Source organism: Ascaphus truei, chromosome 3 (genome assembly GCF_040206685.1).
Source record: "Ascaphus truei isolate aAscTru1 chromosome 3, aAscTru1.hap1, whole genome shotgun sequence".
NCBI lineage: Eukaryota > Metazoa > Chordata > Amphibia > Anura > Ascaphidae > Ascaphus > Ascaphus truei.
Window position 1 is genome coordinate 271,699,201 of NC_134485.1, and position 14,508 is coordinate 271,713,708.

At 43.9% G+C, this 14,508-nt stretch overlaps 1 long non-coding RNA gene across 1 annotated transcript in view; it reads right to left on the reverse strand.

The window, feature by feature from the left end:
• Positions 1–260: 260 nt before the first annotated feature.
• The window catches only part of LOC142491065 (uncharacterized), an 83,911-nt gene continuing 69,663 nt past the window's right edge, over positions 261–14,508 (reverse strand). The window contains exon 3 of the long non-coding RNA XR_012800253.1: positions 261–2,172. This is a non-coding gene — a long non-coding RNA (uncharacterized LOC142491065). The remainder of the gene's footprint in view (positions 2,173–14,508) is intronic.

Here is a 14,508-nt window from a genome sequence, read left to right on the forward strand (position 1 = left end):
AATAATATATGCACCTGGATTGAAAACTGGTTAAAGGACAGACAACAGAGGGTTGTCATAAATGGAACTTTTTCAGGTTTGGCTGAAGTCGTGAGTGGAGTACCTCAGGGATCGGTACTGGGACCCCTGCTTTTTAACTTGTTTATTAATGACCTTGAGATTGGGATCGAGAGCAAAGTCTCCATCTTTGCTGATGATACTAAATTATGTAAGGTAATAGAATCAGAGCAGGATGTAATTTCTCTTCACAAGGACTTGGAGAGACTGGAAACGTGGGCAGGTAAATGGCAAATGAGGTTTAATACAGATAAATGCAAGGTTATGCATTTGGGATACAAGAATAAAAAGACGACTTACAAATTAAATGGAGATATATTGGGGGAATCCTTGATGGAGAAGGATTTAGGAGTGCTTGTAGACAGCAGGCTTAGCAATAGTGCCCAATGTCATGCAGTAGCTGCAAGGCAAACAAGATCTTATCTTGCATCAAACGGGCAATGGATGGAAGGGAAGTAAACATAATTATGCCCCTTTACAAAACATTAGTAAGACCACACCTTGAATATGGAGTACAATTTTGGGCACCAATCCTAAGAAAAGACATTGTGGAACTAGAGAGAGTGCAGAGAAGAGCCACCAAATTAATAAAGGGGATGGACATTCTAACTTATGAGGAGAGGCTAGCTAAATTAGATTTATTTACATTAGAAAAGAGGCGTCTAAGAGGGGATATGATAACTATATACAAATATATTCAGGGACAATACAAGGAGCTTTCAAAAGAACTATTCATCCCACGGGCAGTACAAAGGACTCGGGGGGCCATCCCTTAAGGTTGGAGGAAAGGAAATTTCACCAGCAACAAAGGAAAGGGTTCTTTACAGTAAGGGCAGTTAAAATGTGGAATTCATTACCCATGGAGACTGTGATGGCAGATACAATAGATTTGTTCAAAAAAAGGTTGGACATCTTTTTAGATGGGAAAGGTATACAGGGATATTCCAAATAAGTATACATGGGAAGGATGTTGATCCAGGGATTAATCCGATTGCCAATTCTTGGAGTCAGGAAGGAATTAATTTTTCCCCTTAATGGGGTTTTTTGTTTGCCTTCCTCTGGATCAATAAGTATAGATATAGGATAAAGTATCTGTTGTCTAAATTTAGCATAGGTTGAACTTGATGGACGGAAGTCTTTTTTCAACCTCATCTACTATGTAACTATGTAACCTGCAAAGGAGTAGCTGCAGCATAGCTTACCTTGCACATGCTATATTAGATGGTTTCAACAATCAAGTGCTGTACACTTCCCAAAGATGCTATAAATCTCAACATACAGATCTATAGATGGACATACAGTACATATTTGAAAACGAGGGGTAACTCAATGTATTACTTCCTGGTAAAATATTTTATAAATAAATAAATACATAATGTAGTGATTCTAGGAGTATACAATACAGGGCCAGACAAAATCTCTTCATACCCAGTACTGTCATACACAGTACCTATAATCTTCCATTCATACTCCTTCAAATCTATTAGATTACAGGTACAATCTGCTGTAAAAATAAATAATATTTGAATGTGGTGTTAGAAACTGAGACAGGCAGCTCTAAATCATATGGCATTTGTGCTTGATCTAGGTGTTATGGCCACAGACACATTAGGCTACTACTACCCTGTATTATCCCCTGTAAATTAAATAACATATTATCCCCTGTAAATGAAATAACATATTATCCCATGTAAAAAGAGAGCGGGGGACCTCCATGAGTCTTCTACATTCTTTTGTGTCTACAAAGAATTTGGTTTGCGCCGCCCAAGAAGTTGCTGTACATAACCTAGCTGAACTAAAACGGTACTACCTGGAAAACACCATTGCCCACTTTTGTCAATAACTGATATGTGTGGTGTTTATACGGAGCACAGTTATAGAAAAGTTATGCATCATGCATATATATTCAATGTAGTGTGTCTTGTGTCCTCCTTGGTCTCCCTTTCCTCTGCAAAAAATCCAATACAAATGAACCTCTGTCACTAAACCGATCTGTGTCCAGTGAATGAGATGAAGTTTCTGGCATTCGCTGCAGATTTCTTATCGTCAGTGCGTCTCTGTTCTCTTCCCACCCACAGCAGGGAATCCAATGCAGAAACGTCACATTACACAACCCTGCGAAGTAAGAACACATAGTATTAAGATTACTATTGAAATACTTTAACTGGGAGGCTGCGCCCATAAGCGGAAAATATTTTCATATACAGTAATATTGTGTGCTCTATCCTGTACGCTACTATAAGCACTCAAACTTAATAAAGCAGATAGACAAGCAAATTCTGAAGAAAGAAAAAAAAGCACATCACTAAATAAACTGGCACGTAACACTAATGAAGTATATGTAGCCTGGTGCTCCCGTGGCTCCTGGAGACCCCCCTCCCCTTAAGCAGCTCGGTCGCGGGTGCCGACAGACCCGACGGCTGCTTCCAAGGGTGGGGGCTGGAGCAGGGAGCAGCGCGGCTTCTCCTGCCTGCGGCCGGTTGCCGGGGACGCGATCGGGCGGTTGCTAAGGCCGCGATCGCGTCTCTTAGGTCCCGGCGGCCGGACAAGCAGGGCGCCGCCATTGAGGACACTGTTGCGCATGCGCAGGGACGCGTAGGCCCAGGGAAAGCCCCCGAGACAGGGATAGCTCGCGCGAGAGCAGGGAGAGCTGAGGGAAGGTCGAGGCAGCCCGGGAAAGCTTGCGCAAGCGCAGTGAAGGTAGGGAAAAGCCCGCGAACCCTTAGCCTACCAGGGAAGGCTCTGAGCTGGGACTACATATCCCAAGAGCCTTTGCGAGCCCCATGTGACACCAGGGAGCCAATAGGGCTTAGGAGACCCCTGGGAAAAGAGATACATTTGGCGGGCTTGCAGCACGTTAGATCAGTCAGAGACCGGAGCAGCCCAGGGAAGGAGGTAGGGTACAGGAGTCGGGGACTCCCTGTACTAGGCCAGCACCCCCAGGGCCCGAGATAGCTCAGCTCTCCAGTAAGGTGAGTGTTGCCAGGGACAGCCCTCAGGTTAGGGACCCTGCCACTTACATTAGTGGGAGCTGGGAAAGAAAGGTTACAGAGAGTTGGAGTCAGAGAGCTGTGAGGGAAGGAAGGGTGCGGGGAGCGAGTGCAGCTCCTGCCCCATATAGGTACCTACACCCCCAGGTAGGCCCCAACTCCCCACTAGGTTAGTGGGTAAGTGCTGAGGGAGGCCCAAGATAGGGACGCTGCCCTTAGTGTAGTGCTGCCTTGTCAGAGTCACGGCTGTCAGTGCTGTGAGGTCTGACAGGCAGGCACCTTGTTGCGCAGCACGTTGGCTGCCAGATCCAGTGAGCTACAGCTTGCTGCTGTAGGCGCTGGGACTAGTTGAATAGTAGTGAGGCGAGGGACTTGGGTAGTGAGGGGAGTGGGATAGGTCATTACCCCTGCCGGCCCATAGGAGTTCCCCAAGCCACTACAGGTTGCTGTACTACAGGGACAGGCCCTAGGTTAGGATTCCTGTCACGGTAGTACCACTTATATAGATAGGGACACAGCGGCTGCTGCTGTTCCTGTGGAGCGGTTGGACCCACGTTGGGGTCCACAGAGACGATTCCAGAGTGGGACCCCCCTAGCGGTCCGCACGTGCAAGGAGTTCGGTTGGAGGATCAGACGGATTCATCACACGTCTGACCCTTTGAGAAGATTGTTGCTGACCCGAGCACCGGAGTGCTCGGCAGGTATTATACCATCACATGTGCACCAACGGGCCCTTAGTGTAACTGTCACTGCGCAGTCACCCACGACCTCCGTAGGAGTACGGGACCTTGGGTGTGGGGGATTACAGGACACTGGGTGGGAACACCAGACATTGGGCCTGAGGTGATAAGGTTAACAGGTTAGGAGGTTATGTAAATGTGATGATATTCTCCATGCATGTTAGTAAAGTCATATAGTTAATATACATGCTGTCTACGTGATTATTATTGTGATTGTCCTGCGAGGAACCACTCCCCCTCTGGTGGGAGCCATCGCAGGTGGAGGCGCTGTACCGAGAAGATGTTGTAAGTGATCACCCCTAGTATAATTACCCCAGGTTCCCCGTGGCGGAAGCTCAGCCCTCCTGTGAGCCAACAGGTAATGCACCACACCTATGGTAACACCGTATGTTCCTTGCACCCACATCAGATCTGCGATTGGGGGGGGACTACCCGTTACATATAAAAAAAACAAGACGGCAATCTTTCTCCTAAAAAATTATAAAACAAAACTATTTTGTCCATTTGAAATACAGTAGTCCTTCAGTAAATTCATCATGTTTAGCTTACTGCCAACTTGCTAAAATAGTAATGTGGACATGTGCCAATATTTTATGCATCATTTAAATCATACAATGCATCATTGCTGGAAGATCGTAAGGGAAGTGACGTCTGTAATAATCTGTCAATCAACCTACTGTACATTAGCTGCAGTTAGGGTTAATGGACCTTTATTACTCCATAATGTTTGCGACATGAAGAAAAAGCAATATTTATTGTATGATTTTGGTACCAGTGATGTTATACTGTAAGGGTTTGTACATGATCAGTTCAAGCAAATATACAATTTTATACTGCCACAACAATAAGGTAAAAACACCAGATATCAAAGTAAAATATTGAGAATTAAATTGTTGCACAGAAGAGCTAACAGCCTGAGTGTTTGGAAGCATACAGTAACAGTAAGCGTGGATTGCAGTGCATTGAAGAGCACAAGGCATGGCAGGGATGGTACATGTGAGCAGGCAAAGAGTTTGTGCTAACTTCTTACTGGTAGCTGGCGCTAGAATTTTAACAATTGCAGATTGTTGGGAGGTCTTGGCTCAGAGCTCTGGTCTCACTGGGAAGATTTACTGTTATGAATTCTGCCCGGTCACATCAAGCTAGTCCATTGCTACTGAGTCGCTAGGAAACAGTTATATTCCACTTCTGTAGACAAGATGTCAATATTATATTTGATCATATTCCTGGGAGAATATGTTTATTTTCTGTGGTCTCTTGTTTGTTAATATTTCTTTTGTACACTTCTTTAAAAAGTTATTTTAACTGAGGAGCCTAATTAAATGTAAATTACGACTAGAGCTAATTTCAGTGTTATAAAGTTTATAAAAAAAATGTAAACCATTCCTAGCACAGAGTTATTAATTAACTGGCTTTCATCACATCACACATAGGAAAACATGCATTACATTAGAGTAATCATCACTCTACCCCTGTAATTCCACATTAATTAAAGACTGGTACAGAAAGCAGAACATGAAAAAAGGTGTGTTTTTAAAAATAAAGAAAAATTAAAAAACTATTGCAAAATGGGTTCAAATAATTATGATGCTGTTTTGGGCACTGTTATTGCAATAGTCTGCACCCGTCAGATAAGCGTAAATACCTCCCATTGTACGTGTGGACAGGTAGAAAGGTTTCTTTCATAATTTAAAGGGGCTAAAAGAGAAACAGACAATGGCTCTTCAAAGAATATACTCAGTAAGAGTTGATAGCAGTTTTAACACACCGTGATACTACATGTTAATAATCACGGTTAGTACTTTCTCCTTATATCAAAAGCGATTTTAATGGAATAATTATGGCCCAAATCATAAATCTTAATGAGGAGGAGATAAGCAATATTTTGTTTAAAACTACTCTGGAGGAGGCGTTTGGTCCAGATAGACCAGCCGATTATATTCAAGATTTAGAAAGACTGAAAAAGAAGGAAATGGAATTTTTCTCACATGGAGCCATTTTAAGTGAATACTACAAACAAAGACTTATTCCCAGAGTGTTTAGGATCCGAAACCGTCCAACCATTGGCATAGATAATCAATTTTTTTGTGAGAACTGGTGCAAGATATTGAATAGAGCATCCCTGGACTTGATGGTATTAGTTATAGAAGAGGCAGGAAAACAAGTATCCAATACCAGACATGAGATTCTTAAATTAGAGGTTAGAATAGAGCACACACACCAGAGTGATGTAACCCTCAAATTATTGGATGACCTTAAAACTAAACTTAAGAAGTTCAAGGATGATTTCGTCCACTTTAAAAAGCAGAAGTTTAAAAAAGTAGTAGGAGACTACAAAGAAAATAGTGTGTACATATGGACTAAACAAGATAAGCGCACCAGGTTCACAAATAAAGGAAAGGCCAAAAAGGTTCAAAAAAGAGGAGAAGATTTTTCCAGTGACCAAGAGGCCAGTTCATCTGCTGATGAAATAAGGGGACAGACACCAGGACCCTCCACCTCTTCATCTTCATCTTTTTTAGGAGGAGGAAGAGGGACGGGAACAAAGGCAAAAGAAAAAAGACAAGGAGGGGGAGACACAAACCCGCGGACACCACCCATTTTGAGACCCCGGCAATAAGTAGAGTGCATAGCCTTGTTATTAATCTCTCTGATTACTCACTGTCCGATGTAGAACTAGAAGTTCTATCAAGAGGGCCCTCATTTGTACCCACCACTATAGCAAACAGATTTGACTTAGAGGTGAAACTCTTTAAAATGGAAAGAAAACTAAATTTGAAATCTTTTTTCCTTAACAGGACACCGGCCATACAGCAGCAGCAGCAGCCACCAGCAGCCGCACAAGGTTTGACAAAAGAAACGGTATGTAAGCTTAAATCTAATTTTGTACCTCCTGTTAAGAACTCAGCAGTACAAGCCTGTATGAACTTGGTAAAATATGATGTTAATGCATACTTTATGAAAAAGCACCACACACATTACAACCTTAGTATTAATCAAAAAAAAAGTGTTTAAAACAACTGGCAGATAATCCAAACATTATTTGAAAGAGAGCTGACAAGGGAGGGGCACTAGTTCTACAAAACTATACACAATATAGGACAGAAGCCAACAGACAATTAGCAGATACTAACTGCTACACTAAATTAACACATGACCCCACGTTCTCAAATCAAGAGGAAATAAAACAAATTTTAGAACTGGGCCTAGGTAACACATGGCTTAAAGAAAAAGAGATTGAATTTTTAACAATGGATCACCCACGCCGTCCAGTGTTATATCTTTTACCAAAGATACACAAGAGTCTCCATAATCCCCCAGGTAGACCGATAACATCGGCTACAAATTCCATCACCATTGTCGATGTTTGTAGATACATTTCTACAGCCAATAGTAGTAAAGGGAAGATCTTATATCAGAGACACATTTGATTTTCTGAATAAAATAAAATCTACAGAATTAAATGATAGAGACATAATTTTGGTGACCATGGACGTCACGAGTCTCTATACCATCATCCCTCACACTGAAGGCTTAAATGTGGTCAGAGAAAAATTAGAAACATATCACAAAAAAGGTCCACCAACTGACTATATCATGCTCCTACTACATTTTATCTTACATAAGAATTATTTTAAATTTGAGACAAACTTCTACTTGCAAACAGGTACCGCCATGGGTAGCAATGTAGCACTGTCATATGCGAATTTATATATGACAAACTTTGAGGAACAATACATCTATAACACACAATTTTTTAACAAGATGCTCTTCTATTGTCGTTACATAGACGACCTCTTCTTTATCTGGGGGGGAACTGAGAATGAGCTTATTGAATTTTTTACATACTTAGCAGAGCTACCAACGCCTGTAAAGTTTACAAAAAATTGGAGTAAGTCAGAGATAGCTTACTTAGATGTTTTGGTCACAAAGAAAGAACATGAACTGCATACAGATCTATTCAGAAAACCTACGGATAGAAATTCCACACTACATGGGTCAAGCTTTCACCCAGACCCATTGAAAAGAATGTTACCTTATTCACAAAAAATAAGGGCGGGAAAGATAGTTGACAGACCCTCACATTTGGTCAGAACCTTGGATGAGATAAAAACAAGGTTTATTGAAAGAGGACATAAGGCATCGGTAGTGGAGAAATCATTAGAAAAAGAACCACTAGATAACATAAGATCATCAGAAAATGAAGAAGAAAAAATGACCTTTGTCAGCAAATATACAATCGCAAGTAGATTTGTAAAACAAACAATACTAAGACACTGGAAAATCTTACAAGCAGATCTGATATTAGGTCAAATATGTAAAGAAACACCTAGATTTGCCGACCAGAGAGGAGAAAATATCAAGGATATTCTTATTAAAGCAGACCGACAAGAACACTATATAGGAACACACTTTCTCAGTGACCCTAAACCAGGCTATTTTAAGTGTTTTCATTGTTCATTGTGTAATAGCCTGATGACAGGTGATTCATTTTGTCACCCAAGAAGTGGTGCAAAATTTAAAATTAAGAAACGGATCACATGCACCACCACACAAGTCATATATATTATCAAATGCCCTTGTGGACTTTTATATGTGGGTAAAACCAAGATTTATTGAACACAAAAGCAGAATTAACAATAAATCTGAGAATACCGTTTTTATTGATCATTGTGTAGAGTTCAAACACCGAGTTTCTTCCCTGCGTTTAATGGGGATTGAACACATAAAAAGAAAGGCCACGGGCATTGATATAAATACATCTTTATTACAGCGTGAATCATACTGGATTTACACATTAGATACAGTATATCCAAAAGGGCTCAATGACTATATATCATATAACTGCTTTCTAAATAGGAGATAGAATGTTTCTTAGGTGGCATGGCTGCTGTTGGTGGAAAGCCTAAAAGTGAGTAAGTTACAGAACAGATTGGCAGGCACTTCATAAGTTTTTTATTAAATGTTGTTTTAAAACTTACATCTTTGTGGCACTTTTAAACACTAAAAGTTACCACCCCTGATCACATACAATGATTTTTTCCATAAAGAATAAGTACAGACATTTAACTGATACTCATGGAAATATGCTCACTATACAGGTTTTTACTATGAAAAAGATTGCAGCAACAGAACCAGGACGACAGATGTACTAAGCAGAATCTTTTAAAACCGCAGTGCAGCACAAAGAAAGAAGAAAGAACATGTGGATGAAGAATCACTACCTACAGGATGAGGAAGAGAGGATAACCAATCAGACTGAGGTGACTGACGTCAGACCTGACCAATGGAGAGAGGGAGATGACGCTGGAACGCAAGTGATGATGTCACTGGAAGGCAAAAACCGGAAGAGGAAGAGAAAACCGGAAGTAGACATTCACGAACTGTTTGAGCATTGTATGGACACTGTATGAGCAAAGGACTGATCAGGGGAGGCGAATTGGGGTCAGCTGGGGATAATGTTCACTTGTTTTTTCACTTGTTGTTCACTTGTTATTCACCTCTATATGGGTAATGGTCATGGATATATATACTGGGTAGATCCTGACTTATGTATGCCTAGTCACTTGATAAAGACCATAAGGTCGAAACGTTGTGTGGCACAATAAATCTTTCTTATTCAGAAATCCGTGGAGCGCTGGATCCCTTCTTTTCCCCAAATCATAAATCGGCAGTTCAGCTTAGGAGGGAATTTTGAAAGAAGCCTGCGTCTGAGGCCTGTGGATCAGGAATACAATATCCTGACACCGTTTAACGTAAACAAAGTATCTCTCACGGATCCACTTTCCCCATATCAAATTATTTTACGATCAGCTACACTGCTAGCACAGGTACCTCAAGCCAATCACTACTGCTACCCTGTGGCTTTAGAAAAATAAGAAATATATTACTTCCTTTCTCTTCAATCGCTCTCTCTATATTTCACCACTGGTATAAATAATACTCTGGATATGGGATAAGGGATACTATTCTCACAAATAACTCTCAGGTACCAGAGTTTCATCAATATCCTTACAGCAAATGTGAGTATAACTGAATGCTTCAGTAAAGAAAGTATACCAACAACCATCCAATCATCCCCTATACCAACAACCATCCAATCATCCCCTATACCAACAACCAACCAATCATCACCTATACCAACAACCATCCAATCATCCCCTATACCAACAACCACCCAATCATCACCTATACCAACAAAGAGATAAACATCATAATGGAGGACAAAGAACAACCCATACCAGTAGCTCACCAGAGGTTACACCAAAGTAACAACCATCACTGTAGTCACTCTAATCACCGATTACAATATACTCCGGCAACTAAGCTATTTACAGCTATCCCTGATGGTGATTATATCTACCTAATACATCACATTAGCGCACTAGAGATACATTTGCTTGGAAGAACTATTTGTCCTACATATTATATTATCACTCCTCCTCACAAGCTGCTCTCGAATTATTTTTAGCTTGTTCATTTTGTAATCATTGAAATCTATTACCAGAATTACGTTAGCACAGTCCTATGTCTCCTATCGCTTTAATTAAAAATGAATTTTAGATTCATTCATTATGTATATGGTATGCGCAATATACAGTAAGATTTCTCCATCTGGAGGGTCCGCTCACAGATTCCTCCTCTCTATATATATTCTACCCCAAGATCCTAAGCAGCACTCGCCATCTTTCCTAACAATCGCTGTACCAGTGAGCAAGACACAGCCGGTTCAGAACTGGACACTTTTTTGACAATCATATTAATCTGATATTCACGAAGCACTAGTACAGTTAACTATGTGTAGTAACGATATGCAGGAAACTATATAGATCCAGCAAATTTGCTAAATGGTCAGAAATGAATTAGGTGTATTTCATTTCTGACCATTTAGCAAATTTGCTGGATCTATATAGTTTCCAGCTCTAGTAGCTATTTCCATCTTAGAGGTGTGTGTGTGTGTGTGTGTGTGTGTGTGTGTGTGTGTGTGTGTGTGTGTGTGTGTGTGTGTGTGTGTGTGTGTGTGTGTGTGTGTGTGTGTGTCAACAATGTACGCAGTGCTTTGTAAAATAGTAGAAATTGAATCGTAATACAATAGATGCAACAAATATAAGAACTATACCGTAAGATAGGGAGTTCCTGCCCCGGAGAGCTGATCATGTCATATTTTTTGGTAGACTTACATAGACTGTAAATAGAGGATTAAGTGCAGTGGATGGCAGTGCCCAGCCTTGATGGTAAGTGCATAAGATGAAGTGGTCATGAATCCAGGCTATTTCAATTCTCTATTTAAAAGCGGCGTTTTCATATTTAATTTGAAGTTGGCGAGAACAGGTGCTTGGCGTATGAGGAAGTTTAAAAGATATGGGGCATTCAGGAAAAATAGTCTTGAGGCAAGAGAAAAATAGAGGCAGACCTGTCAACTTTTGTGACTCAATGATCTGGACTCGGTCTCACTGATTTTTTTAGCATAAGCAGTCTTATAGGCTTCAATTGAGTTCCACTAATAGAAAAAATCAGTACTTTCCCATTAGTTTGGCCCAGGACCTCCAAATCTCATTGATTTGAGTTTTTGGATGTTGACATCTCTGTAGAGGTGGAAAGGAGTGTGGGTGTAGTGAGAAATCGTAGCTAAAATGTAGGGAGGATCAGAAGAGTGTGGATCCTTGAAGATGAAAGGAGAACTTTGTAGTTTATAAGGAATTTGATGGGGAAGCAAAAAGAGATTTAAAGGAGCAGGACATGGTTGTGTTTTTAAAATATGTGGGAAGCAGGGTATCTCCATAGCTGAATGGCGTTAATTTCTACTCCGAGGATCCCCTGCTCCCCAAGATACTTACCTCAGTAATAGGTGCTGGTAGCAGCTCCGGAGGTTTAAAGGTTATGGCTTCCTATTGGCCATGTGACGTGGGACACTTAAGTCACCATTATGTTCCCCACTCAGAGCCCAGGCGGAGCTGCTACAGGCATCCCCTACCAGAGCCGCCAACAGAAATCATGGGGCCCGGGATAAATGAAAGGAGCAGCCCTCCCCACCCCCCCGAACCCAAAGCGCACCTACCACGAAAAAATATCTTTTGGCACGCAACATTTACTTAACTGTTTTCTTATTGTGATACAGAAAAAAAACATTACAATGCAACCTGTTTATTTTTATATTTTCAACAAAAGACATGTGACTGGCTGCCTGGGTGGGTGAATGACAGTGACTGGGTGGGTGAATGACAGTAGAATGACAGTTGGGTGAATGTCTGTGGGTGGGTGAATGACAGTGGGTGGGTGAATGACAGTGGTTTGGTGGGTGGGTGAATGACAGTATGGGTGAATGACGGTGGGTGGATGAATGAATGACAGTGGGTGGGTGAATGACGGTGGGTGGATGAATGAATGACAGTATGAATGACTGTGGGTGGGTGAGTGGGTGAATGACGGTAGGGTGAATGACAGTGGGTGGGTGGGTGAATGACGGTTGGTGGGTTAATGTTGAATGTGGGTGGGAGACAGTGACTGGGTGGGTGGGAGACAGTGACTTTGACAGTGACTGGGTGGGTGTGAGACACTGACTTTAGACACTGACTGGGTGGGTTTGACACTGGGTGGGTGGGAGACACTGACTTTGACACTAGACACTGACTTAGACAGTGACTGGGTGGGTGGGAGACAGTGACTGGGTGGGTGACAGTGACTGGGTGGGTGGGAGAGAGTGACTGGGTGACAGTGACTGGGTGGATGGGAGACAGTGACTGGGTGACAGTGAGACAGTGACTGGGTGGGTAACAGTGACTGGGTGACAGTGAGACAGTGACTGGGTGGGTGACAGTGACTGTGGGTGACAGTGACTGGGTGGGGTGACTTACCTTGACCGGGTGGGTGCAGCTTGCTGCCGGACGCTTTCCTCTCCTGCCCCCGATATCCCCGCGGCAGCTGCCAGGGACAAGAGGTGGGCTTGGGAGCGCTGGAGGTGGGCTCGGGGGGAGCGCGGGAAGCAGGCCGCAGGAGGAGCTGGTACTTCCCCCTCCGTCCCACGTTGGGAGCTGGGGGGGGGGGAGATCCGGGCCGCAGGAGGAGCTGGTCCTTCCCCCTCCGTCCCACGTTGGAAGCGGGGGGGGAGATGCGGGCCGCAGGAGGAGCTGGTCCTACCCCCTCCATCCCACGTTGGGAGCGGGGGGGGGGGGGAGATGCAGGCCGCAGGAGGAGCTGGTCCTTCCCCCTCCGTCCCACGTTGGGAGCTGGGGGGGGGGGAGATGCGGGCCGCAGGAGGAGCTGGTCCTTCCCCCTCCATCCCACGTTGGGAGCGGGGGGGGGGGAGATGCGGGCCGCAGGAGGAGCTGGTCCTTCCCCCTCCGTCCCACGTTGGGAGCTGGGGGGGGGAGATGCGGGCCGCAGGAGGAGCTGGTCCTTCCCCCTCCATCCCACGTTGGGAGCGGGGGGGAGATGCGGGCCACAGGAGGAGCTGGTCCTTACCCCTCCATCCCATGTTGGGAGCGGGGGGGGGGAGATGCGGGCCACAGGAGGAGCTGGTCCTTACCCCTCCATCCCACGTTGGGAGCGGGGGGGGGGGAGATGCGGGCCGCAGGAGGAGCTGGTCCTTACCCCTCCATCCCACGTTGGGAGCGGGGGGGGGGAGATGCGGGCTGCAGGAGGAGCTGGTCCTTCCCCCTCCATCCCACATTGAGAGCGGGGGGGGGGGAGATGCGGGCCGCAGGAGGAGCTGGTCCTTACCCCTCCATCCCACGTTGGGAGCGGGGGGGGGAGATGCGGGCAGCAGGAGGAGCTGGTCCTTCCCCTCCATCCCCCACGTTGAGAGTGGGGGGGGAGATGCGGGCCGCAGGAGGAGCTGGTCCCTTACCCCTCATCCCACGTTGAGAGCAGGGGGGGGAGATGCGGGCTGCAGGAGGAGCTGGTCCTCCGCCCCACGGGGAATCGCCGCCATTTTTTTAAAACTTTTTTTATTTTATTTATTTAATTAATTAACTGCCGCCCTGACGGGAGCCCGGGATGCCAGTGCCCTTTCTCCCCCCGCTGTTGGCGGCCCTGTCCCCTACAGTGGTAAGTATCTCATGAAGCAGGGGGTTCCCGGAGCTGAAATTAACGCAGTTCAACTCTGTAGACCACCTGCTTCATACCTATTTAAAAATATATATAAAAAAGGGAAAGCAGGATACACAATACTACTGTGTATCCATACTCACACTGATCAGGGCTGCGTTACAGGGCGGCTTGTAAAAAAACCCACATTGGTATACAGTTTATAAAAACTCCTGCTTAAATGTTTTTGCATCAGTTTGATTAGAACAAAAACGAAAAGATTTCTAAATGAATTATGTGATCACAATGAACAAAGGAAAGTTTACATGATAAATAGAAACCCAAAGAGAGAAGGTGTACACAGAGGATTGTAGAGCAAGCATGTCAAACTCAAATGCTAACAAGGGCCACATAAACAAGGTTTAAGTCTAGGTGGCCGCAAAAAAAAAAAACTTACATTTTCATAGAAACGTAGGTTTATTTTGAAAAGTACTGCGTGTGTGTGTGTGTGTGTGTGTGTGTGTGTGTTGACCTCACTAACCGAACCAAAAAAAAAAGCCAGACGTGAATGACTTCTGAACCCATTAACCAGTGTCAGGATGCCCCCTCTTAACAATTTCCAAAGCAGCAATCCCGCCTGGGATCTTACCTGATCCGCAGTCCCTCAAGGTACTATATTGGAGGGGAGGTGTTCC